The following is a 27,435-nucleotide window of genomic DNA, read 5'->3' on the forward strand; positions in this document are numbered from 1 at the left end:
ATAAGAGTTTGTTCCGGCTTGTCCTTTGCTACAAAAAGGATTGGGCCACCTTGCTGCACTTTATTTACTTTTGTTACTTGTTGCTCGTTACAATTTATCTTGTCCCAAAACTATCTGTTACTTCTTATTTCAGTACTTGCAGAGAATACCTTGCTGAAAACCGCTTATCATTTCCTTCTGCTCCTCGTTGGGTTCGACACTCTTACTTATCGAAAGGACTACGATAGATCCCCTATACTTGTGGGTCATCAAGCATCGACCGCGACTTATAGCAAGCATCATGAATATAAACACGATGACAGTGGATAATAATTGTCTTACATATTTAGGAACATAATTAAAAAAAGTCACATGCGGCAACGCCCGAAATACATAAGGGCAAAAGAAGAAGGAAGACAACAATCTGGCTCTCTGATCTGTACTTTGTTGATGTGTTGCTGCAGGCCACGGGAACTAGTCTCCGCGGCGAGCGGCAATGAGCTCTTTCTTGTCCTCAAGATACTGCTTGAGAGCATCCACGGATTCCTCCACCAGCCTTCTGGGCTCGATGCGCAGCATGGCATTCTCGTCCATAAATTTCTCGACAATGACGCCGGTCCTCTCCAACAAGGCAGTGGTCAGCTCCTGCTGCCCTGCACTTCCGACGATCTTCGCCCTTACTAGGTCGCGCTTGGCCTGGAGCTTCACATTGCTCTCATTTAGTTGCCGGATTATGCTGGTAGACTGTTCAAACGAGGCTTTCAGGTCATCCTGCAACCTCGCCCACCTAGAGATCTGATCCATCTGCCTAAGGATGAGGGCACACATGCGCCTGTAAGAATCCTCGCCTGCCCGCGAGACATTTTCCCAGGCCGCCGCGGTGCGGGAGGACATCTCTGCTGCATTCACGGCGCGGCGGGACATCTCTTCTGCTTCCGCGGTGCGGCTGGACCAATTTGCTGCATCGACAGCGCGGCGGGACCTCCGTGATGCTTCGGCAGTGCGGAGGGACCTCTTTGCTGCTACGGCCGCGCGGCGAGACATGTTGGCTGCTTTTGTGGCGAGGCAGGACATCTCTCGTGCTTCCGCTTCCAGGCTCGCCTCTCCCTAGTGGCAATCTCTCGAACCAGAACTCACGCTGGCCATGGCAGACGCAAGGGAACGATGATGAATGACTTGTTTGTTTTTGTGGATGAGGAGTTGAGGAGGAATGTGCAGTCATCTTGGAGTAGTAGTATTTATAACCGAGTAGTAATACACTCCTAAGTGGGAAACTGTTTAGGTTTTGATTGGTGTGAACAGGTTTGCAATTTGGAATGTGACGGGACGCGGCCTCCCTGTTCTTCTAAAAAAATGTGATGGGACACATGCTCAAAATTTACTGACGGTTATAAGTGCGGCACTATTCTCGGAAGGCATAACGTGGGCACGTACGTGGCGTTTGCACCATAGGGTGCACCGCAATAGGCAATGTCAGCACCATCACGCACGGTTCTTTTAATTAGAACGTGTGTGCCCGTCTAGCGCACACACGTTGATCTATCTAACTGTTTCAGTTTGTTGTGGCTAATTGCAAACAGTTCATCCATGTGAAGTGTATGCCATCAATCGCAGACACTTTGATCCGGCTGGCCCGTTTCTGTTTTGTTGCCTAATCGCAAACAGTTAATCCTTCTAAAGCACATGCCCTCAATCACACACACCTTTATCTGGCCGACCGTTTCTTTTGTGTTGCCTAATCACAAACAGTTCCTCCGAGTGAACCATATGCTGTGTATCGCACACGCCTTCATCTAGCTGCCCGTTTCTTTTGTTCCTCCTCATCGCAAACAGTTAATTGAACTGAACTGTATGCCCTTCATCGCACACGCAACTAAAACCTGAGCCGTGTTTGATGCATTCGTCATTGCAAACGTTTTATACATTTCTGACGGTTTTCATATAGCACCGTTTGCGATTATTGCATCGCACACAGTTTCCCAAAGGGTCTCTAATCGTAGTGTCGCGTTAGCAGCATCCTGTAGTAGTGCACCCCCGTTGCTCCTCGAAATGAGCACCACCGACGTCGGCCTCCGCTCATGCCGCCTCGCAGATCTGGTCCCTATAGTCCCATCCATGGTCTGGGTCATACTCGTCGGCCACCATGCAGGTCAGTATCATGAATCAACCTCTTTGTGTGTTGCTTTATTATTGTGGCAAACAAATTCGACCAGAAGACAGTTTACATAGTATAGAAATAGGATTTGTCTGCGAACTGAATTAATATAATAACTGAGTTGAGCTAAATATCTGTGACGTGTCTTTTAGTATCCGAAATTTTCCTTTTCGGTTTTGTATAGGTGGTTGGTTAACTTTAGAGTAGTTACTCAAGATGGTGAGTGCATAGTGTCAGTCCTCGAGCTCTCCTGCTATTGTGTACTTTAGGCCAACTCAAACCAATCCCCTGCTATAATGCAGAAAATTCTATGTGTACGATGCAAAAAACACTAAGCAAAACATGATCAAAAATGACATCATCAAGATTCCATGATGCACCACCAAAGGGAAGGACATACACTAGATAAGATCGTATGAAAAAAATTGGTGGACGGTTGTGATCAAAGTAATCACATCTCCAATTCTAGCCAGCATGTGATTTTTTAGCACTTTAACTTGTGTTAGATATTCCTATATCTTGAGCAGCTGTCTTTGTACTTTCAGCCAAAAAGTATGGAATGTTTGGTCGAGCCGCAACTTCGGCCATTGCTCATTGTCAATTAATCATAGTACACAACCTTATTTTTTGTTACATCACACATCCTACAACAGTTGCAGGATTTTTCTTATTCAACACTCTTTTTGGCAGTAACAAATTTTTGCGAACAGGTAACAAAACCCACTAGTATAGCCCTCCTTGTGGCAGACCTCAACACATTTAGCCTTCTTGCATAGAAGAGTGCTATCGGTCCTGCACTCATAAGTGCAGGTCTCGGCTTCCGAGCCTACAAAACATCCACACAATATGATGTACATAAAAAATTAGATCCAATGATGTTCCACATAGAAACAAGAATAGAAAGAAGTAGCATGGATTACAAATTTCACATATGAGTGGCAACTATATAAAAGTGCATGTAGGAAGTGCCTTTTTCTTCCTATGGAATTTGCAGACAACACTTACCAGGAACTAAAAGAAGAGGCATGAGCAGTAGTAGGCATAACAGGCTTGGCACCTTGACAACTCGCATGTCTTCAGTAAACAATCAGAAAGCAAGCTTGGAAGAGATGCACATCAAAATGGGTCATATATAGAATATAGCCCAGAAATATGAGACCTAAAAAAGTCAAAGATATGCATGGAACATGTTCTGAAAGAAGATATGATCCACCAAATTTAGTGAGTATAATAATGTAGTCATTTAAACTTCTAGCTGCATGCTGCAATTCTGATACTCTATATACAAGATGTGGCTCTATCAGCATGAAAGTCGTTCTGAAAGAGATATGAACCACCATATTTATGTAGTATAATATATGCATTTAACTTCTACATTTTGAGGGTGTTGCGCATGTGCATATACATTTGCTACATATACTTCGTTAATATGAACTACTTGTCACAGTCAGCATGATCAATTGTTAGACCAGATTCATCAAGATTTACATTCATCATCAACCAAGTGAAGGATTGCAATCAGTGTTGACTCGTTTGTAAATACAATCAATTCCTCCAAGGCCCATGTTTCTTATTAAATCCTTTTGCTGTACATTAAGTCCCTCGAACAATTTGCGCACACCCCTCGTTACGGAAATAACTTGTTCTTTGGAACTACAAGCACCCATAGAATGTATGTTTATATGAGCATCAACATTGGATGTCCGATCCTTGACTAGGTCTATTGAATTTGTACTATGGATGCAGTTTTCATGGTTCACATCGCCATGCTCGACCTTGTGTGCTCATCTATTAGGACCACACATTTTCTAGCGATTACAACGTATAACGAAAAACAGGTCAGTGGGGACTACAGTAAAAAAGTTAATAAAATCTGCATATTCATATGAATGTATTCTACATGTGTATAAAATCTAACAATGAAAAACATTATGGTGAGAGCTACACAAAATAGAGAACATCCTGCATTTCTAATAGTGAACAGTGTTTGTACTGTTCATTACTTTGAAAATTGTGATTTTCCTTTTTGTGTACCTCTCAACATAATGTATTTCATCATCAAAATTTATATTTACAATACATCTATGTACACATGTATGATTTTTTAAAGATTTTTTAGTACTTTAAAATAACTTTTTGATTTATTTAAAGCGACGACCATGGAAGTCGCATGGCATTGGCATTTTGTCACAGCCCCTGCTCCTTCCCTTTCTTAGGAGGGTTTCGTGTCCACGAGCACCCACCGCCGTCTCCCTCCCCTCGATCTCGACAGTATTTTTGGAGCTCTCACCCCCACTGCTCTTCAAAACGAGCACCACCGATGTCGGCCTCCACTCGTGCCGCCCCGCAGATCTGGTCCCGACAGTCCCACACATGGTCTGGGTCATACTCGTCGGCGACCATGCAGGTCAGTATCATGAATAAACCTCTCAGTGTGTTGCTTTATTATTGTGCCAAAAACAATCGACCAAGGGTCAGTTTACATAGTGGAGAAATAGGATTTGTCAGAGAATTGAATCGATATAATAACTGAGTTGAGCTAAATATCTGTGATGTGTGTTTTAGTATCTGAAATTTACCTTTTTGAGTTTGTATAGGTGGGTGGTTATCTTTAGAGTAGTTACTCAAGATGGTGAGTGCATAGTGTCAGCCTCTTGCTCTCTTGCTATTGTGTACTTTAGGCTAACTCTGACCAATCCCCTACTATAATGCAGAAAATCCGATGTGTACGATGCAAAAAACACTAAGCAAAACATGATTCAAAATGACATCATTAAGATTCCATGATGTACCACCGAAGGGAAGAACATACACTAGATAAGATGATATGAAAGAGATTGGTGGACGGTTGTGATCAAAGTAATCACATCTCCAATTCTTGCTACCATGTGATTTTTTAGCACTTTAACATGTGTTAGAACTTCCTATACCTTGAGCATCCATCTTTGTACTTTATGACAAAAAAGTATGGAATGTTTGGCCGAGCCGCAACTTCGGCCATTTCTCATTATCAATTAATCATAGTACAAAACCTTATTTTTTTGTTACATCACACATCCTACAACAATTGCAGGATATTTCTTATTCAGCACTCTTTTTGGCAGTAACAAATTTTGGGGAATAGGTAACAAAATCCACTGGTATAGCCCTCCTTGTGGTAGGCCTCAACACATTTACTCGTCTTGCATAGAAGAGTGTCATAGGTCCTGCACTCATAGGTGCAGGTCTCGGCTTCCGAGCCTACAAAACATCCACACAATATGATGTACATAAAAAATTAGATCATACGACGTTCCACATAGAAACAAGAACAGAAAGAAGTAGCATGGATTAAAAATTTCACATATGAGTGGCAACAGTATAAAAGTGCACCGAGGAAGTGCCTTTTTCTTCTTGTGGATTTTTCAGACAACGCTTACCAGGAACTAAAAGAAGAGGCATGAGCAGTAGCAGGCATAATAGGCATGGCACCTTGACAACTCCCATGTCTTCAGAAAACAATCAAAAAGAAAGCTTGGAAGAGATGCACATCAAAATGGGCCATATATATAGCATATAGCCTGGGAAGATGAGACCTAAAAAAGTCAAAGATATGCATGGAACCCGTTCTGAAAGAAGATATGAACCACCAAATTTATTGAGTATAATAATGTAGTCATTTAAACTTCTAGCTGCATGCTGCAATTCTGATACTCTATCTACAAGAAGTGGCACTATCAGCATGAAAGTCATTCTGAGAGAGATATGAACCACTATATTTATGGAGTATAATAATATGTGCATTTAACTTCTACATATTGAAGGTGTTGCGCATGTGCATATACATGTGCATATACATTTGCTACAGATACTTTGTTAATATGAACTACTTGTCACAGTCAGCATGATCAATTGTGAGAGTAGATTCGTCAAGATTTACATTCATCATCAACCAAGTTGAATGATTGCAATCAGTGTTGACTCGTTTGTAAATCCAATCAGTTCCTCCAAGTCCCATGTTTCTTATTAAATCCTTTTGCTTTACACTAAGAACCTCAAACAATTTGCGCACACACCTCATTTCGGAAATAACTTGTTCTTTGGAACTACAAGCACCCATAGAATGTTTGTTTATGCCAGCATCAACACTGGATGTCAGATCCTTGACCAAGTCTATTGATTTTGTACTACCTATGCAGTTTTCATGGTTCAAATCGCCATGCTCGACCTCGTGTTCTCATCTATTAGGACCATGCATTTTCTAGCGATTACAACATATAATGAAATACAACTCAGTAGGGGCTATAGTCAAAAAATTAAAAAATATGCACATTCATATGAATGTATTCTACATGTGTATGAAATCTGACAATGAAAAACATTATGGTGAGAGCCACACAAAATAGAGAAAATCCTGCATTTCTAATAGTGGAGAGTGTTTGTACTGTTCATTAGTTTGAAAATTGTGATTTTCCTTTTTGTGTAGCTCTCAATATAACGTATTTCATCATGAAAATTTACATTTAGAATACATCCATGTAAACATGTATGAATTTTTCAGATTTTTAATACTTCAAAATAACTTTTTCAATTTTTTAAAGCGACCACCATGGAAGTCGCCTGGCATTGGCATTTTGTCAGAACCCCTGCTCCTTCCCTTTCTCTGGAGGGTTTTGTGTCTGCGAGCACCCACCATCGTCTCCCTCCCCTCGACCTCGACAATATTCTCGGAGCTCTCACCCCCGCCGCTCCTCAAAACGAGCACCACCGATTTCGGCCTCCGCTCGTGCCGCCCTGCAGATCTGGTCTCGACTGTCCCATCCATGGTCTAGGTCATACTCGTCGGCCATCATGCATGTCAGTATCATGAATCAACCTCTCCGTGTGTTGCTTTATTATTGTGCCAAAAATATTCGACCATGAGTCAGTTTACATAGTAGCACTAAAAAAATACAGTTCCATGGTGATACGTGTTTGTCACAGTAGGTCACGTTTTGTGTCATGCATGTACATCCATGACGATTTTATTGCAGAATCAAGATAGTCATACATGTGCGGTCGTAGAAGTGTTCCATGACAATACCAAAATTATCATCACGGAAGTGTTCACTTCCATGACAATAAATGACATGTCATGGAAGTGATTTCGTCAAGGGTAACTGACACGTAGCATCCATTGTAGCGGGTCGCTGTTAAGCTATCGGGTCCGGTTTTGGATCTGATAACCCGTTAACAGCCCGGACCAACGGGGATTTTCCACATGTAAAATTCTCATTGGCCGAAGGAAATACGTGTCAGCCCATCATTGGGTCAGATAGGCTCCTATGATATGTCGACACGTGCGACGGCCCAACAGTGGCCCGTTTAGCGTACAAAGGCCAGCCCGTTTGACTTGGTCAAAACTTAGCGGCCAGACCCATGAAAAGCATGTTAACGGTCTGTTCGCATATAGCCCATTTTACGGCCCGGTAACTCACGACCCATTAGGGCCTTCCCGAAATCGGCCCAACAACATCATGTGGGCCGTCGAATATAACACCAAGCCGTTTCACTTTCGGCCCATGTATGGCCCACGACGCCTTTTGGCCCATATGAGGCCTTTTGTATCTTTAGGCCCTTTAGTGGCTGATACGACTGCAATGTATCTATAATTTTTGATTGTTCCATGCTATTATATTATCTGTTTTGGATGTTTTATATGCATTAATATGCTAATTTATATTATTTTTGGGACTAACCTAGTGCCGAGTGCCAGTTCTTGTTTTTTCCCTGTTTTTGAGTTTGGCAGAAAAGGAATACCAAACGGAGTCCAAATGGAATAAAACCTTCGTGATGATTTTTCTTGGACTAGAAGACAACCAGGAGACTTGCAGATGAAGTCGGAGGAGCCACAAGGCGGCCACAATGATGGAGGGTGCGCCCCCACCCTTGTGGGCCCCTGGTGACTCCACTAACCTAATTCTTTCGCCTATATATTCCCATATATCCGCAAACCAACAAAGGCATCCACAAAAACACTTTTGCACCACCGCAACCTTCTGTTCCCATGAGATCCCATCTAGGGGCCTTTTCCGGCATCCTGTCGGCGGGGGATTCGATCACGGAGTGCTTCTACATCAACTCTATTGCCCTTTCGATGAAGCGTGAGTATTTTACCACAGACCTACGGGTCCATAGCTACTAGCTAGATGGATTCTTCTCTCTCTTTGATTCTTAATACACTACAAAAAAATACACTTCCGTGATGATATGTGTTTGTCACAGTAGGTCACGTTTTTTGTCATGCATGTACATCCATGACGATTTTATGATAGAATCAAGATAGTCATACATGTGCTGTCATAGAAGTGTTCCATGACATTACCAAAATTATCATCACAGAAGTGTCCATTTCCATGACGATAAATGGCACGTCATGGAAGTGCTTTCGTCAAGGGTGACCAACACGTGGCATCCACCGTAACGGGTCGTCGTTAAGCTAACCGGTCCGGTTTTGGATCCGATAACCCGTTAACAGCCCGGACCAATGGGGATTTTCCACGTGTAAAATTCTCATTGGTCGGAGGAAACACGTGTTGGCTCACTGCTGGGACAGATGTCATCCAGTCACTAGACAGGAGGCGCCTATGATACGTCAACACGTGGCACGGTCCGACAGAGGCCCATTTCGGTGAAAAGGCCAGCTCGTTTGACTTGGTCAAAAGGTAACGGACCGGCCCATGGAAAGCCTGTTAATGGCATGTTCGTATATAGCCCATTTACGGCTCGGTAACTCACGGCCCGTTATGGCCTATCAGAATTAAGCCCAGTAACTTCATCTGGGCCGTCCAATATGATTCTAGCCCATTGTAACTTTCGGCCCGTGTATGGCCCATGATGTCTTTCAGCCCATATGAGGCCATTTGTAACTCTTGGCCCATTAACAGCCTGTCCTGGAATTGTCACGACAGATGTCCTAGCGTAAGGACTTAGTCGTGAGGCCAACGCATCTATGTGGTAGCTTGAGAGGGGTTGATAGGAACCGAGAAACGCAACACAAGACAAGGATTTAGACAGCTTCGGGCCCCGGGAAACATCATCCGGCAATAGCCCTACATGCTGTTTGTGGCTAGGTCTCATTATGCTCACGAGGGAGACGCCACATAAGCCGGCTCCCCTTTGTTGTGTCTAGCCTTAACGATTATTTTCTGTCGCTATTGGGGTGCCCTGCCCCTCCTTATATAAGTTGAAGGGGCGGGTTACATGACTAGTCCTAGTAGGATTAGGATTACTCTATTAAAAGTGGAATCCTAGTCTTGCTTCCTTTGTAAGGGAATATTCCTTATGCCTTCCTCTTAAGCCGGCCCATCATTACATGAACCGGCCTACCGGGCCTTGGGCCTTGTCATCCGTCTGACCCGCTCGCCGGGTCACCAGTGAATCACAATGTTCAAGCGGGTTGCCTGTAAATCACCAGGTCCAGGCGGGTCGCTAGTGAGTCGCCAAGCTCCAGCTGTGTCATACATCCGGCCGAGTCATACCGCGGGGTATATCCCGGACATTAGCCCCCAGTTTAATTTGGATTTATCCATGTTAAACTGATCCAGATCATCCTTAAGTCCTTGTCATTTCCTCCTTCTGGAAAGTCCGGGTCAATAGACCAGCTTCATAATCAATTTGTTTGTAGAAGAAATATTGTAAATAAAGAATCCATTTGAGTACGCCTTCAATGCTCTGCCTTGACAAAAATATTGGTCTTTGAAATATTCAATAGATATTCAGCTGGCTTGAAAATGTAGAACTTGCCGAGCTAAGATTTCCAAAATCGCCGGCCTATAAAAAGCTGATGATTCCAGGTCATGACTGTTATAGACGCCGGGTCATGATTGTTCCCAACGCCGGGTCACACAATTGATCTTTCTGGTTGGCATAAAACTGAGAATTTGAAGATGTTCCTCCTTTATATGCATATTACCTGTAGCCCCCAAGTCTTAAGAGGAGAACATAGTTATTGCTTAAGAATTGATTTAATATAAATGCTGCAATTTGGAGAAATCTGAGTTGTTGTTGTAAGCTGCCAATCATAAACTGCACATTATGAACTTCCCATGTATAGCCCCCAAGTGCCGGGGCATTATGCAATAATGAGCAGGGACTTTGTAAATATGATCATGTAGACTTGAACAGGAATGTGTAGCCCCCAAGGGTCGGCTCAGTAAGATAATACTGAGCTAGGACTTTATATATACTTACTGAAAATAACATCATATGATGTAACCCCACCATGGGGCTTGAATCCATGTCCACAAGGTTAAGAGTCTTGTCCTCTACCAACTAAGCAATAAACCCTTCAATATAATGGATTAAGGCTTGTGTACCTTGAAATTTTGACAGGAGCAATTGGCAGCCCTCAAGGGCCGGCTCATTATGATGTGATGAGTCAGTTCTTTAATAAGGTGAGAAAAAAATGATTTTGCATTAGCCCCCAAGTGCCATGGAGCATGCTGGCAGTGACATGGGACTTGTATATTTGATGTAATCTCATTTTGAATAATGTAGCCCCCAAGTGCCGGGTCGTATGCCTGCAACGACTCAGGACTATTCTCTCCATTGTAGGATAAATCATATCCATTGATAAAATAATAGCCATTGCACTGAAGCGACTTTGAAAACCTCAATCATAATACTGGTACTAATAACCATAATAAAAATCCAGCCATGTTGGCTATTCAAGATTTGAATAATATAATCCGGTATGAAAACCTCAGTCATTCAATATCATAATGAAAATCCAGCCAATATTGGCTATTAAAGATTTGAATACCTGATCAGTTGGCAAGTAAACCCGGAGTTTAACGACCCGACGGCTCTTGGCCGATGGAGACTTAATGCGCATTCATTGTAAGCTGGAATTTTTGTAACCCGGCGACTTAGAGTCTGCCATACTAGCGGGTTGCAAAGACCCAAAAGATGCTTCAAATATGAGCCATATATAGGGCAGCTGGGCCCGACTTGTGAAAAGCCAGAAGTAAAAGAAGAAATCTTCAAATATGAATGAAAACTCAAAAGAATTTCGAGGATTGTACGGCGGCCAGGCCAAGTGTCTTCTTCAATGAAACTAGCCGGAGCCACTGGATTGTGCATGTGTTCCGTGAGGCTGACTCACAGTGTGCCCAATCGACATTTGAACCCATAGATTAAGTCTGGTCTTGCTCAAAGACTTATCAGGAGTATGCGGGGCCAGAGTAACAGTACACGGGCCAATTTATCCAAGTTTCAAGGAAGGCGGCTTATGAAGCCTGGATCTATCCTGACTATCTGTAAACCGTGCTCTCGCATGACAAGCCGCTGTTCGAACCTTAACGAGCTCAAATCTTGGTCGAATACGCCGTAAGACTAATCGTTAAGGGTTCGGCGGGTCAATCGGGATGACCCGATGGAGTTGAAGCAGCTGGCTACAGGTAGGATGACCCGGTCATAGTTTGTTCTCTTTGGTCAAATACGCCTATGTTTGAACAAACCTGGTCAAGAGGGTAGTAACGCTATGTTCTCTTTGGTCGAATAAGCCTATGTTTGAACAGGAAGCCCCCAAGTGACATGCTTACAAGTGTGGCGTTGAGCTGATCAAGAGGGTACCGACAGCTATGTTCTCTTTGGTGAATACACCTATGTTTGAAGAGGAAGCCCCCAAGTGACCATATAAGTTTTGGCATTGCGCCGATTGTCGGTGTCAAAACCAGCGGATCTCGGGTAGGGGGTCCCGAACTGTGCGTCTAATGTCGATGGTAATAGGAGACAGACACTACAAAAAGGTACACTTCCGTGATGATACGTGTTTGTCACAGTAGGTCACGTTTTCTGTCATGTATGTACATCCATGAAAAATTTATGACAGAATGAAGATAGCCATACCTGTGCTGTCGTAGAAGTGTTCCATGACATGACCAAAATTATCATCACGGGTGTCCACTTCCATGACGATAAATCGCGCGTCACAGAAGTGATTTCGTCAAGGGTTACCGACATGTGGCATCCACTGTAAGGGAACGCCGTTAAGCTATCGGGTCCAGTTTTGGATCCGATAAGCCGTTAACTGCCCTGACCAATGGGGATTTTCCACGTCTAAAATTCTGATTGGCTGACGGAAACACGTGTCAGCTCCGCGTTGGCACAGGTGTCACTCATCTAATGGGCGAGATGCGCCTATGATATGCTGATACGTGGACCGGCCCAAAAGTGGCCCATAAAGTTTAAATGGGCCGACCCAACTAAAGGCCCACAAGATTTTGCGGTCCATAATGGGCCAGCCGGGAAAAAGGCCCACGAGATTTTGCGTATCTTAATGGGCCGGCCCAGCTAAAGGCCCATGAGATTTTGTGGGTCATAATGGGCCAGCCCAGCTAAAGGCCCGCGAGATTTTGCGGGCCATAATGGGCTGGCCCAGCTAAAGGCCCGCGAGATTTTGCGGACCATAATGGGCCGACCCAGCTAAAGGCCCAACATTCTCAGTTAAGGCTCGTACGGCTAGTGTCAAATCGGCCCGTCAACGGCCTGTCCTAAACTTGTCATCATCGCGGCCCATGGTCACTTCTGGCCCATTAATAGTCCGCTAAGTATATGGGCTGAATTACGGCCCGGTGTATTTCTGGCCTGTTAAAGGTCCTGCTTCATTTGGGCCCATTTATAGGCCATTGAAACTTTTGGCCCATAAACGACCATGAAGGATTTCGGTCATATTTGGCTATGTTTGACATTAGGCCTGTTAGAGGCCCACTATAGATTTGTGCCACTTTCGGCCTGTTGTGATTTTCGGCCTGTTAGCGTCGGACGAAATCCATGGGCCATATGTGGCCCAACGTCACATCGGGCCCATTAACGGCCCATATAAAAATGATGATAATCTAGCCCGACCGAACTTCCAGCCTGTTAAAGGCCCATGTATTAGGTCGGCGCATTTACGGCCCGTCTGAATTTCAGCCTATGAAAGATCCGCGTCGTAAGTGGGCCCAATCTCACTTTCGGTCTTTTAAAGGCCCATGTTTTTTATGGGCTCGAGATATTTACTCCTATAAACGGCCTATTGTTACTGAGGGCCCAAATTATGTTTAGGCCTATTAAAGGCCCACTATGGGCACAGGCCTACCAGAAAAATATGAAATCTTATGCTGATTTAGGCCCAGATATTTTAGTGGGCTACATGCAAATTTCGACCCATAATCGTTTTTAGCCCAATTGGAATGGGCCCGACAAATGTTGGCATGTTGTGCTCCTACGAAGCTTTCGGCCGAATACATTACTAAGATAAACCTACACTATACAGAAATAGTGTCGCAATTATTGCAGCCTTTGGCAGCATCATAAATGCTGTATCACAACAAAGGCCTGTTGGCATAAAGTTTACAGTCCTTGCAGATAAAAGCACCATCAGATGTATAGAAGCACATATCATTTGACTTGAGTGCTAATGTTTCAGGCTGTAGAATCTGATGGAGCAGCACGATCTTCACCTTTTTTCCGCCATTGCTCTTGAACAACGAAGCGAATGTCTGATAGTCTAGTTTCAAAACCATTCATATCTTGACGACATTTTTCAACCACTATTCTTGTTTCCAAAACGACGTCCATTAGGGATTGGACTTGTGTCTGGAGCACAGATATATCACTCTGTCTAGCAGGAAGATTTTGTTCAGTAGGCGATTTGGAAGAGGTTACCTTGATAACCAACCCAGAATTACGCAGGAAGGTGCTTTTTGCACTGTTAGTGGAGAGATACTGACGCACTGCAGCAAGAGGTGACATTGTGCCTGTGGTAGCCTCATCACCTTCATGTGGTTGTGGCTGTTCAATCATTTTTTCAATAGCTTCCTGAAAGTTTGAAGTTGTAGATTAGTGTACCAGATAAGTTACTAATGAGATAAAAAAACAAAGTAGGTTACACGTTTATACATAACTTATTTTGGTGAACTACTGTAATACACCAGCATGTATTGTAGTGCCAACTACATAATAAAATCACTTTCGGAATATATGTCCATGAAGCATGCCTACTGTATTGTATATTTCCTCACATTCATTGACATCTAAGGACAAAGAGACATGGTTTAAAGTAGGATGAACATAGTATGACATCATTCATATCATGGGCAAACAGATATAAAACAAACAGGCTATTTTATCATTGTGTGCGCACGTGAACATAACAAATGGAAAACCGATCAAGACCAAAGGAATATCCTTCATCTCTTTTAAACCATGTAAGGTGAAATGATACGTTAAGACAACTATGTATAAACACTAGTAGAAAAAGGGTCAAATGTGAGACACATTAGTGCCGGTTTGCATTTGAGCCGGCACTAATGTGTCCATTAGTGCCGGTTCAAACGGCTAGGCGGGAGGAGATCTTTAGTACCGGTTCGGGGCAAACCTTTAGTACCGGTTCATGCCACGAACCGGTACTAAAGAGGATGGGGCCCGACCAGCACCTTTAGTACCGGTTCGTGGCACGAACCGGTAGTAAAGAGGTTGTGGCAGGCTGTTTTTAGTCCCACCTCGCTCCCCTAGCAAGATTTTTACCACCTTAAATATGTTACTTTTCAAACTATCACAAGCACTTGGTCTTCATTGAACTCTATGTGTAGAATTTGTGGTCGCAATATGAGTCTTCACCGGTTTGTAAACCGTTGAGGACTCATATTGACAATTTAGATTGTACACAAAAAAATCATTGATAATCAATGTAATTTTTATGATAATCAATGTTTTTAAAACTTTTTTGAACTCCAGCCTATTTTTGCGTTCAGTATGCAACATTCAACGCGACATCATCAATTTCCAACACGTTTTGACATCATTTGCTGTTTTTCAGTCATTTACCGATTTGTTTAGAGAGCTAAATGATGGTGAAATTGAAAATCACTACAAAATGAACTCTAAAAATGTTGGAACTTGGCATGGTATTATCATATCACCCGCATAGCATGTGAAAAAGAGTAGAGTGGGTCACGGCGAAAAATGGACGCACCTCGTGTACAAACTGGACAATCTCTTTCAGAGCATCAGGGTTTCGGACGAGAACTCATCTGTTACACGGGCACTTCAATGTTTTTAAACTTATTTGAACTCCAGCCTATTTTTGCGTTCAGTATGCATCATTCAAAGCGACGTCATCAATTTCCAACACGTTCTGACATCATTTGCTATTTTTCAGTCATTTACCGATTTTCTTAGAGAGCTAAATGACGGTGAAATTAAAAATCACTACAAAATGAACTCTGAAAATGTTGGAACTTGGCATGGTATCATCATTTCACCCGCATAGCATGTGCAAAAGAGTAGAGAGGGTCACGGCGAAAACTAGACGCACCTCGTGTACAAACTGGACAATCTCTTTCGGAGTATCACGGTTTCAGACGAGAACTCATCTGTTACACGGGCACTTCAATGTTTTTTAAAATTATTTGAACTCCAGCCTTATTTTGCGTTCAATATGCATCATTCAAAGTGACGTCATCAATTTCCAACATGTTCTGACATCATTTGCTATTTTCAGTCATTTACCGATTTGTTTAGAGAGCTAAATGACGGTGAAATTGAAAATCACTACAAGATGAACTCTGAAAATGTTGGAACTTGGCATGGTATCATCATTTCACCCGCATAGCATGTGCAAAAGAGTAGAGAGGGTCACAGCGAAAACTGGACGCACCTCATGTACAAACTGGACAATCTCTTTCGGAGTATCAGGGTTTCGGACGAGAACTCATCTGTTACACGAGCACTTCAATGTTTTTTAAACTTTTTTGAACTCCAGCCTATTTTTGCGTTCAGTATGCATCATTCAAAGCGACATCATCAATTTCCAACATGTTCTGACATCATTTGCTGTTTTTCAGTCATTTACCGATTTGTTTAGAGAGCTAAATGACGGTGAAATTGAAAATCACTACAAAATGAACTCTGAAAATGTTGGAACTTGGCATGGTATCATCATTTCACCCGCATAGCATGTGCAAAAGAGTAGAGAGGGTCATGGCGAAAACTGGACGCACCTCATGTACAAACTGGACAATCTCTTTTGGAGTATGAGGGTTTCGGATGAGAACTCATCTGTTACACGGGCACTTCAATGTTTTTTAAACTTATTTGAACTCCAGCCTATTTTGCATTCAGTATGCATCATTCAAAGCGATGTCATCAATTTCCAACATGTTCTGACATCATTTGCTGTATTTCAGTCATTTACCGATTTGTTTAGAGAGCTAAATGACAGTGAAATTGAAAATCACTACAAAATGAACTCTGAAAATGTTGAAACTTGGCATGGTATCATCATTTCACCCGCATAGCATGTGCAAAAGAGTAGAGAGGGTCACGGTGAAAACTATCAGAAATAAATAGAAGAAAATAAATAAAACAGAAAAGACAAAAACTATATAAAAAATTACTCAAAAATAAATAGCAGAAAATAAATAATGCAGAAAAGAAAAAATATATAAAAATTGTTATATTCACAAAGAAACTAAATACAACAAAAAAATACTTAGAATTAAATAGAAGAAAATAAATAAAACAGAAAAGACAAAAACTATATAAAAAATTTACTCAAAAATAAATAGAAGAAAATATATAATACAGAAAAGAAAAAAAAACTATATAAAAAATTGTTGGGGCGCTGCCCAGTGGGCCTGCCAGACCTATGGTTTGCAATACAGGCCCAGAAGGGCCAGCAGGCTCACAGGGTAGCGCGCCGAAGCTAGGCCCAGAAGCCTGCTATATAGAGAAGTTCGAAGGAGCAGCCACGACTGGGTTTATAAACCAGTGCGGCTGCCCTTCGCTCGGCGAGGTGGGACTAAACATTGTGCACCGCTGGTGGCAGCGCACAACCATTAGTACAGGTTGGTGGCTCCAACCGGTACTAATGCGTGGGCCTTTAGTACCGGTTCAAGCCACGAACCGGTACTAAATGGGGCCGTTTCCCGCCGCTTGACCTGGCGAAAATTTGCCTTTAGTACCGGTTGGTGGCTCCAACCGGTACTAAAGGCCCCTCCTATATATATGTCACTTACGAAAAAAATCAGTTTCATCGACCCACTTCTTCTCCAACTTCTTCGCGCGACATCGCCGCCGCCGTCGCCCATCGCACACCACCCTCGACGGCCCCGCCGCCCCCGCCACGCGTCGTCGCCCCCGCCGCCCGTCATCGCCGTCACCCCCGCCGCCCGTCGTACGCCGCCGCCGCCGCCCGTCGCCGCCGCCCCATACTATGTCGCTGTCTCGATCGCATCGTCGCCCCCGGCCCGCCGCCCGTCGTCACGCCATCCCCGTCGCATCGCCGTCTCGCGCCGCCGCCCGTACGCCGCCGCCCCCCGCTCGTAAACACACACACACATTTGTTACTTATTTTTTGTTTTCTGTTGTTTAGATTAATGTTAGATGAATTACGTAGATAAGAATGTTAGAATGTTAATGTTAGATGAATTATATGGAAAAGATGTTAAATATTAATGTCAATTTTAGATGAATTAGCTAGATATTAATTAGGTATATATATGAGATTTGAACTAGTTAATTAATATAACTAGTTTATTTTTAGTATGAAAATTAACAGAACAAGTTTATTTTTAGTAATAAAATTTAGGTATATGAGATTATTTGAACTAGTTGAATTAATATAACTAGTTTATTTTTAGTAAATGCTTAGTTGAACTAGTTGAATTAGTAGAACTAGTTTATTTTTAGTAAGAAAATTTAGGTATATGAGATTTGATGATCTAATTAAAATATTACTATATATAGCTACTTTATATATTTTAGTAAGAAAATTAATAGAACTAGTTTATTTTTAGTAAATTCTTAGTTGAACTAATAGAACTAGTTTATTTTTAGTAAGAAAATTTAGATATCTGAGATTTGATGATCTAATTAAAATATTACTATATAGAAGTAGCTACTTTATTTTAGTAAGAAAATTAATAGAACAAGTTTATTTTTATTAAATGCTTAGTTGAATTAGTTGAATTAATAGAACTAGTTGAACTAATAGAAGTAGTTGAATTAGTTGAATTAATAGAACTAGTAAGTGTTTAATGTTTCACCTATATGAACATAGGAAATGTCGTCTAACAACAAAAAAGATTTCATTAAGTGCGAATATTGTGAAGACCAGCGCGACCTGTGCGACAGAAATTTCCTTGTTGATGATAGGCGCTTTAGCATCAAGCTGGATGAGACCTTCGAAGTGGATACAGTAAGTCACAACGACAAGTATTTTTTCGTAATTAAGCATGACTTATATATGCTTCATTTGCTTCAACTTATAATTTTAAATTTTCACTATTCTACTAGCGCATCCCCTGCCATGCAAGAATTTTTGTCTTGGATTAGATATGTTTCAGTGCTATGGAAACTATGGAGGTAAAGAGAGTTTACCTGAAGACCAAGCATGGTTATACTTTCAACGTCAAATTATACAATGCAGACACGTACACCTATTTTGAATGCAAGACTTGGCAAGCACTATGCAAGGCTTATGCATTTGAGCCTGATATGGTTATCACCTTTGATATTCGTCCGGAAGATGATATTGAAGGTAATAGACACATCTGGGTCGATGTGCAGACGCCTCCAGTTCTACCATTATGTGATTTTCTCAACCATATTTATGTATTTTATATTGTTTATTCAAAAATAGTTGACAACTAATTTCTATTGACAGCTTATTTCCATTCAAGCAAACATTTCCGGCGCTTGGTAGACAGGACCTACTACTGTCCTGGAGCTGAACTAAATTGCGAGGACATAACTCATTATGTTTCATGGCTTGAGGATCTTCATACTGTTAAGACAAATTTTCTTCCTGCACGTAGAAATGTTAGTACTCAAAATGTGCGACCAATAGTGATCGTATTGAACTACGGTCACATCTATTTACGAAAGATGGTAAGATTTTTACTATTAGTCCTTAGTGCATCTTTTGCATACATTATTTTTTTGCTAAACTTTCATTGCTAAGTAGATTAATTACTATACGATGTTCTTCAATAGGGACTCCCGACGACAGTTGTGCCACAGTGGATCGAGACTAAAGGTCACATGTCAATGGTTAGCTTACGGCCAAGATATCCTACATTGCACATGAGTGCATTCAGGATTTCTAAGAGCGATGAATGCTTAATAGTGAAAGATTGAAGCAAAATTGTTAACAATCCCAGAGAAGTACTAGGGGGCAGCAATGAGAAGCGCAGCCCACGATTAGGAGACAGGTTCATCTGCATGCTCCAGTATGATGAATCAGGAGAGCTATACATGTTCTATGCTATTTTACCTGAGAGAGCAGCATGAGTGATTTAGCTAGTTCATGCTCTTACTACTTTTGTCCTCTCATGTCCGTGTTCTTTGTCCTGAACTTAATCTCAAAGGGTGATTTGCTTTTGTGGTGTTATGAACGCTTATAATACGATGACCATGTTGAACTCGATGATATCTTTGCTTCTGGTACAAGTGAATTTTTTTCTTTAAGCTAGTGTTGGTGCTGATTAGATAGCGGTAATGACTATGATGACTAAACAGTGGTAATGACGACTATGATGATTTTTAGCTAGATAGTTTACTGTTGTTGATGATATGATGCAAGAGTTTTGATATTAATATGATGATGATGATGAGTTATTATATCATTTATGAAAGAAAGCGCAGATTAGTTTCAGCTGGATGGATCCTAGCTAAGTGATCAAGTATATGCCATATCCATATTATACTTGATCACTTAATTATAGGTGATCAAGTATAATATGGATATGGCATATACTTGATCACTTAGCTAGGATCCACATGCATCCAGTCGAAACTAATCTGTGGTACTTTCACCTAATGATTTAACAACTAAAATAATCACTAAATTAAATTGAAAACACAAAATTAAAGGAAAAAATAAAAAATAATACCAAAACACCCCCAAACATTTAGTACCGGTTGGTGTTACCAACCGGTACTAATGTCCTGCACGCACCCGGGCCTGGCTCGTGCCACGTGGTGGCACTTTAGCGCCGGTTCATGATGAACCGGTACTAAGGGGGGGACCTTTAGTCCCCACTCTTTAGTGCCGGTATTGGAACCAACACTAAAGGCCCTTACGAACCGGCGCTAAAGCCCGGTTCTGCACTAGTGAAAAGTGAACAGAGTAACTGACAATTGCTGCAAACCAAGTAGTTAAATGAACACATCACAGTACCAATCAGTTCAATGGCAGGAAGAGTAAGGACTTACAATAGCGGCTTGAACTAGTGTGCTCATGCCCTTCATCCTGCTGGTGTGGCAATCCTTGAAGATTTGCACTGCATTCGGTTCAGGTTCTTTTTGGTCCGCACAGGCTTTCCTCTGTATTTGGAACAAGTCAATATAGATACGATAATATGGCACAGAAAAAAGAAGGAAGTGGCAGCTATTTACAAGAGCCTCATAGTGTGCAATATAGCTATGAGATCCTGTTGTCTGTTGGAATTTCACTTTAGAACGGTTGGTCTTGTTCTTCAAACAGTTAGCCTAGAATAAGATACACTTGTAAGGCACATACATAAATACAAGTTCAATATGTGGTCTGATCAAATACATATAGCCTACCTGATACTTTGGATCAGACCAGTGTTTAACGAGGGCTGTCCAGTCTTCATCTGTAATATATTCCACTGGAGATGTTTGGGCGATTTCATTGTTAGCCTTGCCTTCAAAGTGAGATTTTGTAAGGTGGTACCGATACTGTCGCAGAGCAGACTGAAAAACATGAGTGCATGCTTGTTTAGTTGCATCATCTTTCAGATCCAACTTGAACCTCATCTGTTGAAAAAAGAATGTGAGTCTTATTAGGAGGAAGCTAGAAAGTATGGGACAGAGCAAGACAATATTACTAATTGCGATGAATAACATTACTTACGGATAAATGCTTAAGGAAGGTGTTAAACTGGGTATTGTCTTTCCCATTCCTGTACTGGATCCACGTTGGGAGGATACGTGCATGACACCTAACGGCAACGGCTGCCTCAGATACTAACTTGGCTGACTCTGTAGCATCATGTGGCCTTTTTAAACCTGCCTCAAAATGGATCTCCATTCTTCCTCCTTTAGATTTTGTTAACCTGTCAAGCATTATCCCTGATGTCTGTTTCCCCTTGCGTCGTGGTGCTAGTTCAACAACGAATATGGAAAGTGTTAGTGTATATCAAACTGTGAGAGTACATATAAAGGAGCATGCAACTGCAACTTGACTCGGTCAGGTACCATCTTGGTGTTGATGCTCATGAGGTTCATCTAATCTTGCCAAGTCCTGTTGTGTCAGCAGTGCTTCGGAAGTAGTGTTAGGTGTGATGGCAGCTTGGGAACTGGCCAGTTCCGGAGCAAACGAACGAGTAACTCATTGAGATGCTGGTACAGTTGAAGCGGATGCTGCAGCTAGTGGAGCAGGTGATACTGTGTTTGTAGATTTAGCCGGTGGACTTGGACCTTCTACTGCACTATAAATACCAGCAGAATCTGGACGGCAGATCCTTTTCCGTTTCACCCGACGAGTAACACCACTCCCTACTATATTATTTTCCTTGCTCTTTTTTGACTTTGCCATGTCAAGTCGTACCCACAACACAAAAGAATAAAATCGCTCATCAGAACTCATTGATGCATGATACTTTGATGTAAGAAGACCGTATGAGGATGGAATATGTAAGAAAAACAGGACGGCATGACAGATTCACAACTACGATGTGTAAACTAAGCAGAAGGATTTTCAAGAAAATAGAAGTAATGCAAGGTAGACACCATATGAAAGATGCAACCAATATTACTCTGCCAAGTTAAAAGTGTCTTGTCATAAGTGGCAATTCGAAAAATTAGAAGTAGTACAACATAGAAATCAATGCAAGATGCTACCACTATCAAACTGCCATGTTAAAAGTGTCCAATCATGAGTGACTGATGCGGGATACACAACATCAGTACTTTGATGTAAGAACATGGTATGATAGATAGATGCAGTGTATTCTAGACACAGAACGCCGTGTCATATGCACATGTATAACATATGAACTCAGCAGGTGTAATTTAATCAAAATAGAAGAAATACAGGCTAGAAAACATATGCAACATGAAACCAATTATCACACTGTCAACTTAGAGCAAGCACCTGCGATGGTGGAGTACGGGAGATGAACTCATCAAGTAGACTTGGGACTTCAGCTTCATTAGCAGTAGCAGTGGCAAATCTAGAGAGTCTCTGTTTGCGTCGGTGTGAAGGACCACCAACATCCCCTAACTTACTCTTTTCCTTCCTATTTTCTGATATTGCCTTGTGAAGTCAAAACCACAAGAAGATGAATAAAATTAGCTCTGCATAACTGGTTGATGCATGATACAGACGAACACTACTTTGATTTAAGGCAAGAGTAGGATAGGAGGACGGAATATATACAAAAAAGACAGCATTTCATATTCACACGTACGATAGGAGGACGGAATATGTATGAAAAAACAGTAAGCGGAAGGCATTTCAAAAAAATTAGAAGAAATGAAAGCTAGGCACCATATGAACATGCAACCAATATCACTCTATCAGGTAAAAAGTGTCTCGTCGTAAGTGCCATTTCAAGAAATTCGAAGCAGTACAAGCTAGAAGACAATGCAAGATGAAACCTACATCACAGTCCCAAGTTAAATGTGTCTTATGGGTAAGTGATCGTTGCAGGTATAAGTTGTAAGCTACGCATATGCATTTCAACATAATCAGAAGCAATACAAACTAGACATCATACGGAAAACACAACCACATATAACAGTTCCAAGTTAGAGCAAGCACCTGTGATGGTGGAGTAGGGGAGATGTGCTCATCATGTACATGTATGTTCTAGAAACAGGAACACGTGTCATATTCACAGGCATTATGTGTAAAGTAAGCAGATGCAATTCAACAAAGTTAGAAGCAATACAAGCTAGACATCATACGCAACATGCAACCACATATAATAGTGCCAAGTTAGAGCAAACACCTATGATGGTGGAGTAGGGGAGATGTGCTCATCATCTACACAGCTACGTGTATTGTCTAGCCTTGCGTTGTCTTGCGAATCTTGTTAGGAGGATGGCGGAGTAGAATCTGTAGAGAACCTCTGTTTCAGTTGCTCGGAAGGACCACCATCATCCAATGCCTTGCCAATTTCCTTCAGCTTTATTGATTTTGCATTGTGAGGTCAAACCAACAAGAAAAAAGGAATATAATTCGCTCTTCAGAACTCATTCATGCATGATACTGATGAACACTACTCTGATGAAAGGCAAAGTCATGATGCGAGGATGGCATAAGTATGAAAAAATGACCGGCTTGACATATTCACACCTATGATGTGGTAACTAAGCAGAATGCACTTCAACAAATTAGAAGCACCGCAAACTAGACACCATATGAAAGGTGCAATCAATATCACTCTGCCAAGTTAAAACTGTCTCGTCATAGGTGAAGTTCATCAAACTAGAAGCAATACATGCTAGAAATAATATTCAAGACGCAAACCAATATCACACTGCCAACTTAAAGGTGTTCCATCATAAGTGACTGATGCAGGATACACAAGAAGAGTAGTTTCATGTAAGAACATGGTGTGATAGACAGATATAGTATATACCAAAAATAGGAAAGCATGTCATATTCACACGTATCATGTGTAAGCTAAGCAGATGCAGTTTACACTAATTAGGAGCAATACAAGCTAGACACCATATGCAACGTGCAACCAGATATCACACTACCAAGTTAGAGCAAGGACCTTGGATGGTGGAGTAGGGGAGCGGAGACTTGGACCTTGTAATGCACTATCAGTACAAGGAGAATCGGTACAGATGCTCCGCTTACGTTGCTGCAGAGGACCACCATCATCGCCTTCCTTACTCTTTTCCTTCCTCTTTCTTGATTTTGCCTTGTCAAGTCAAACCCACAAGAAAAAGGAATAAAATTTGCTCTTCAGAACTCATTGATGCATGATACTGACGAACACTACTCTGATGAAAGGAAAAGTCATGATACGAGGATGAAATATGTACGAAAAAATGGACGGCTTGACATATTCACACCTATGATGTGGTAACTAAGCAGAAGGCACTTCAACAAATTAGAAGCACCGCAAACTAGACACCATATGAAAGGTGCAATAAATATCACTCTGCCAAGTTAAAACTGTCTCGTCATAGGTGGCATTCATCAAACTAGAAGCAATACATGCTAGAAATCATATTCAAGACGCAAACCAATATCACACTGCCAACTTAAAGGTGTTCCATCATAAGTGACTGATGCAGGATACACAAGAAGAGTAGTTTCATGTAAGAACATGATGTGATAGACAGATACAGTATGTACCAAAAACAGGAAAGCGTGTCATATTCACACGTGTCATGTGTAAGCTAAGCAGATGCAGTTTACACTAATTAGGAGCAATACAAGCTAGACACCATATTCAAGCACCTTGGATGGTGGAGTAGGGGAGCGGAGACTTGGACCTTGTAATGCACTATCAGTACATGGAGAATCGGTACAGATGCTCCGTTTACGTTGCTGTAGAGGACCACCATCATCACCTTCCTTACTCTTTTCCTTCCTCTTTCTTGATTTTGCCTTATCAAGTCAAACCCACAAGAAAAAGGAATAAAATTTGCTCTTCAAAACTCATTGATGCATGATACTGACAAACAATACTTTCATGTAAGGCAGCCGCATGATAGGAGGATGGAATATGTATGAAAAACAGGACGGCGTGACATATTGACATATATGATGTACAAAGTGTAAACTAAGCACAAGGTGCTTGAACTTGTTAGAATCAATGCAAGCAAGAAACCATATGAAAGATGAAACCAATATCACTCTGCCAAATTAAAAGGGTGCCCTAACAAATGTATTTGACCAAATTAGAAGTAATACATGGCAACAGGCTAGAAATAATATGCAATATGCAACGAATAAAGGTGACTCATCATAAGTGATTGATGCAGGATACAGAAGAGAGGTAGTTTCATGTAAGAACAAGGTTAACACATAGATGTAGTGTGTACCAAAAATAGGAAGGGATGTCATATTCACTGGTATAATGTGTAAACTAAGCAGATGCAATTTACCCTAATTAGAAGCATTACAAGCTAGACACCATATGCAACATGCAACCACATATCACACTGTGAAGTTAGAGCAAGCACCTGTGATGGTGGTGTGGGGGAATTGCGGTCATCAACTAGAGAGCTATGTTGACTATCTTCATTTAGCCTTGCTGTTTCTTGAGAATCATGTGGGGAGGATGACACTGCACTCTTTAAACGAGTATGGCGTCTCACAGTAACCCACCCGGGTGACTGTCTCATCATAAGTGATTGATGAGGGATACAAAAGAGCATTAGTTTGATGTACGAACATGGTTAATAGACATATGTAGTATGTATCAAAAACAGGAAGGCATGTCATTATCAAAGGTATAATGTGTAAAGTAAGCAGATGCAATTTAACCAAATTGGAAGCAATACAAGCTAGAAACCATATGCAACATGCAACCACATTTGACAGCGCGAAGTTAAAGCAAGCACCTGGGATGGTTGTGTGTGGCAATTGAGATAATCAACTGCAGAGCTACGTTTATTATCTCCAACTGCTGACACTGCATCCTTTAGAGCGCTGAAACGCTTAGTGCTTATCTTCGAATTACACTGGAGCGACTTCTGTCTTTTCTTTTCAGCATTCATCAACACTGCGTCAGAGTCTGAAATACCCATGCATAAAAAAACAATAGTGTGAGTATGGGTGAAGTGTGTGCACAGTTAGTATAGTGTAAAGGTAGCAGATAGCAGGTCGGTGAGAAATAAATGACGGGAGACATATGATAGCTCTACAACATGCATGGCATAGTAAATTACTACAGGATTCTATGAAAATAACATTCGACTGAAAACAAATAGGTCAGTCCATTTTTTCTGCACCGTACGATGTACAAAGAACGGGCAGATCGCCTTCATCTACCTCCAGCCAGTCAGTGTTGACGATCTTTCTCGAAATAACAGGGACCACCGGCCCAGTCCCCTGCCTGCGCCCTCCCCTCGACCTCACCGCACCGCCGTTCTTGGCACCGCACCCCGGAAATCCATTCAAGCCCCGCCGACCTCCAGATCGGGCGCAAGCAGCTCCTGCACCCCACACCCCTATGATACACACCGATGCGCCGCTTCCCCGGTGAACAGGCGGACTAGGTGCTCCGCGTGCCTAAGCGGGTGCTGCTTCTTTTAATTGCGGTTCGACTGACCCTGAATTGAAATCCAGGCGGGCTACTGACCTCTAGCAAAGGTGAAATAGTAAAGGGAGGAAACCTTGTGCATTTAGTATCACGAAGAAGATGCAGTAAGAAGCGCTCAACTAGTTTCTTTCGTGGGATGAATACGGTGTGAGCAGAGACGTAAGGTTTGCACGAATAAGGGAAGAGGAGTACCTCTTTCTGCTGGCAGTGCTGTGCCCTCCGTCTGTTTTTCCAACGATCTTCTTGTGGTTCGCTGGAAACGAGAAGTTGTGGAGGACGGTGCAGCCTTGGACGAACCCATGACCAAGTTGTTGAGTGTGGTGCGGTGGCCGTCTGTCGGCGGCGGGGAAGCAGATCCGAGGCGGCAAACGACGGTGTACCGGGAACAGCTCCAGTGCGGTGGACGGTGGCGATAGTGGAGCGGCAGCAGTGAGGCGCAGGATGGCGTGGTCAGAGTGGTTCTGGTACGGCGCACGTCACCGTCGGCGTCATGGAGGCAGCTCTACCTCGGCTTCAGCTGCTAAGTCCTTGAGGGTGTTGCGGTTGCGGTTCGGTTGCGGTTGCGTTGGACGATAACGTCAGGGTACCGGCTCTGGCGTGATGGAGTTGGGCGGCGGTGGATTGGGTGCTATGGGGAGGAGGACGGACGAGGCTGGGGTTTCGCGGCTGGTGGAGAGGGCATTTTGGCGCCCACGGAGTATGAATGGGGAAACAGAGGGAGGCGAGGAACTAAGGGGGAACAATGTTTCAGTTTGGGACGCGCTTGTTTGAAATTTGGGGAAAGTTACAAACTTTTCCCCCATCTAAAATTTCGTACATATTGCGGGTTGGGGGTAGGACTGTAATCTCAAGTGTCCCAAATGTGGGCGGGATAGATTTCGGCCGAGCGCATGGGTGTTTAGGCGCCCACGGCGTATGAATGCTTCTCGAAGGCGGTTGAGACTAGCGTCTTGGTGAAGTAACAAACCTACCCCGTTTTAGACCTTTGGACATCGGGCCGATAGGCTACACGGTCCAGAGTCAGGACAGTAATTT

At 42.3% G+C, this 27,435-nt stretch overlaps 2 long non-coding RNA genes across 2 annotated transcripts; both read right to left on the reverse strand.

Annotated features, from left to right (window-relative positions):
- Positions 1-2,687: 2,687 nt before the first annotated feature.
- Positions 2,688-3,281, reverse strand: LOC147986693 (uncharacterized). The gene is made up of 2 exons (XR_015615232.1): positions 3,140-3,281; positions 2,688-2,960 (listed from the first exon to the last, which is right to left on the reverse strand). It is a non-coding gene; the product is annotated as an uncharacterized LOC147986693 (long non-coding RNA).
- A 1,819-nt stretch (positions 3,282-5,100) lies between these two features.
- LOC147986694 (uncharacterized) lies at positions 5,101-5,681 on the reverse strand. The gene is made up of 2 exons (XR_015615233.1): positions 5,554-5,681; positions 5,101-5,374 (listed from the first exon to the last, which is right to left on the reverse strand). It is a non-coding gene; the product is annotated as an uncharacterized LOC147986694 (long non-coding RNA).
- Positions 5,682-27,435: the final 21,754 nt, after the last annotated feature.

The sequence above is a fragment of the Triticum urartu genome, chromosome 2A, assembly GCF_056163025.1.
Source record: "Triticum urartu cultivar PI428250 chromosome 2A, HENAU_Tu73, whole genome shotgun sequence".
Taxonomy (NCBI): domain Eukaryota; kingdom Viridiplantae; phylum Streptophyta; class Magnoliopsida; order Poales; family Poaceae; genus Triticum; species Triticum urartu.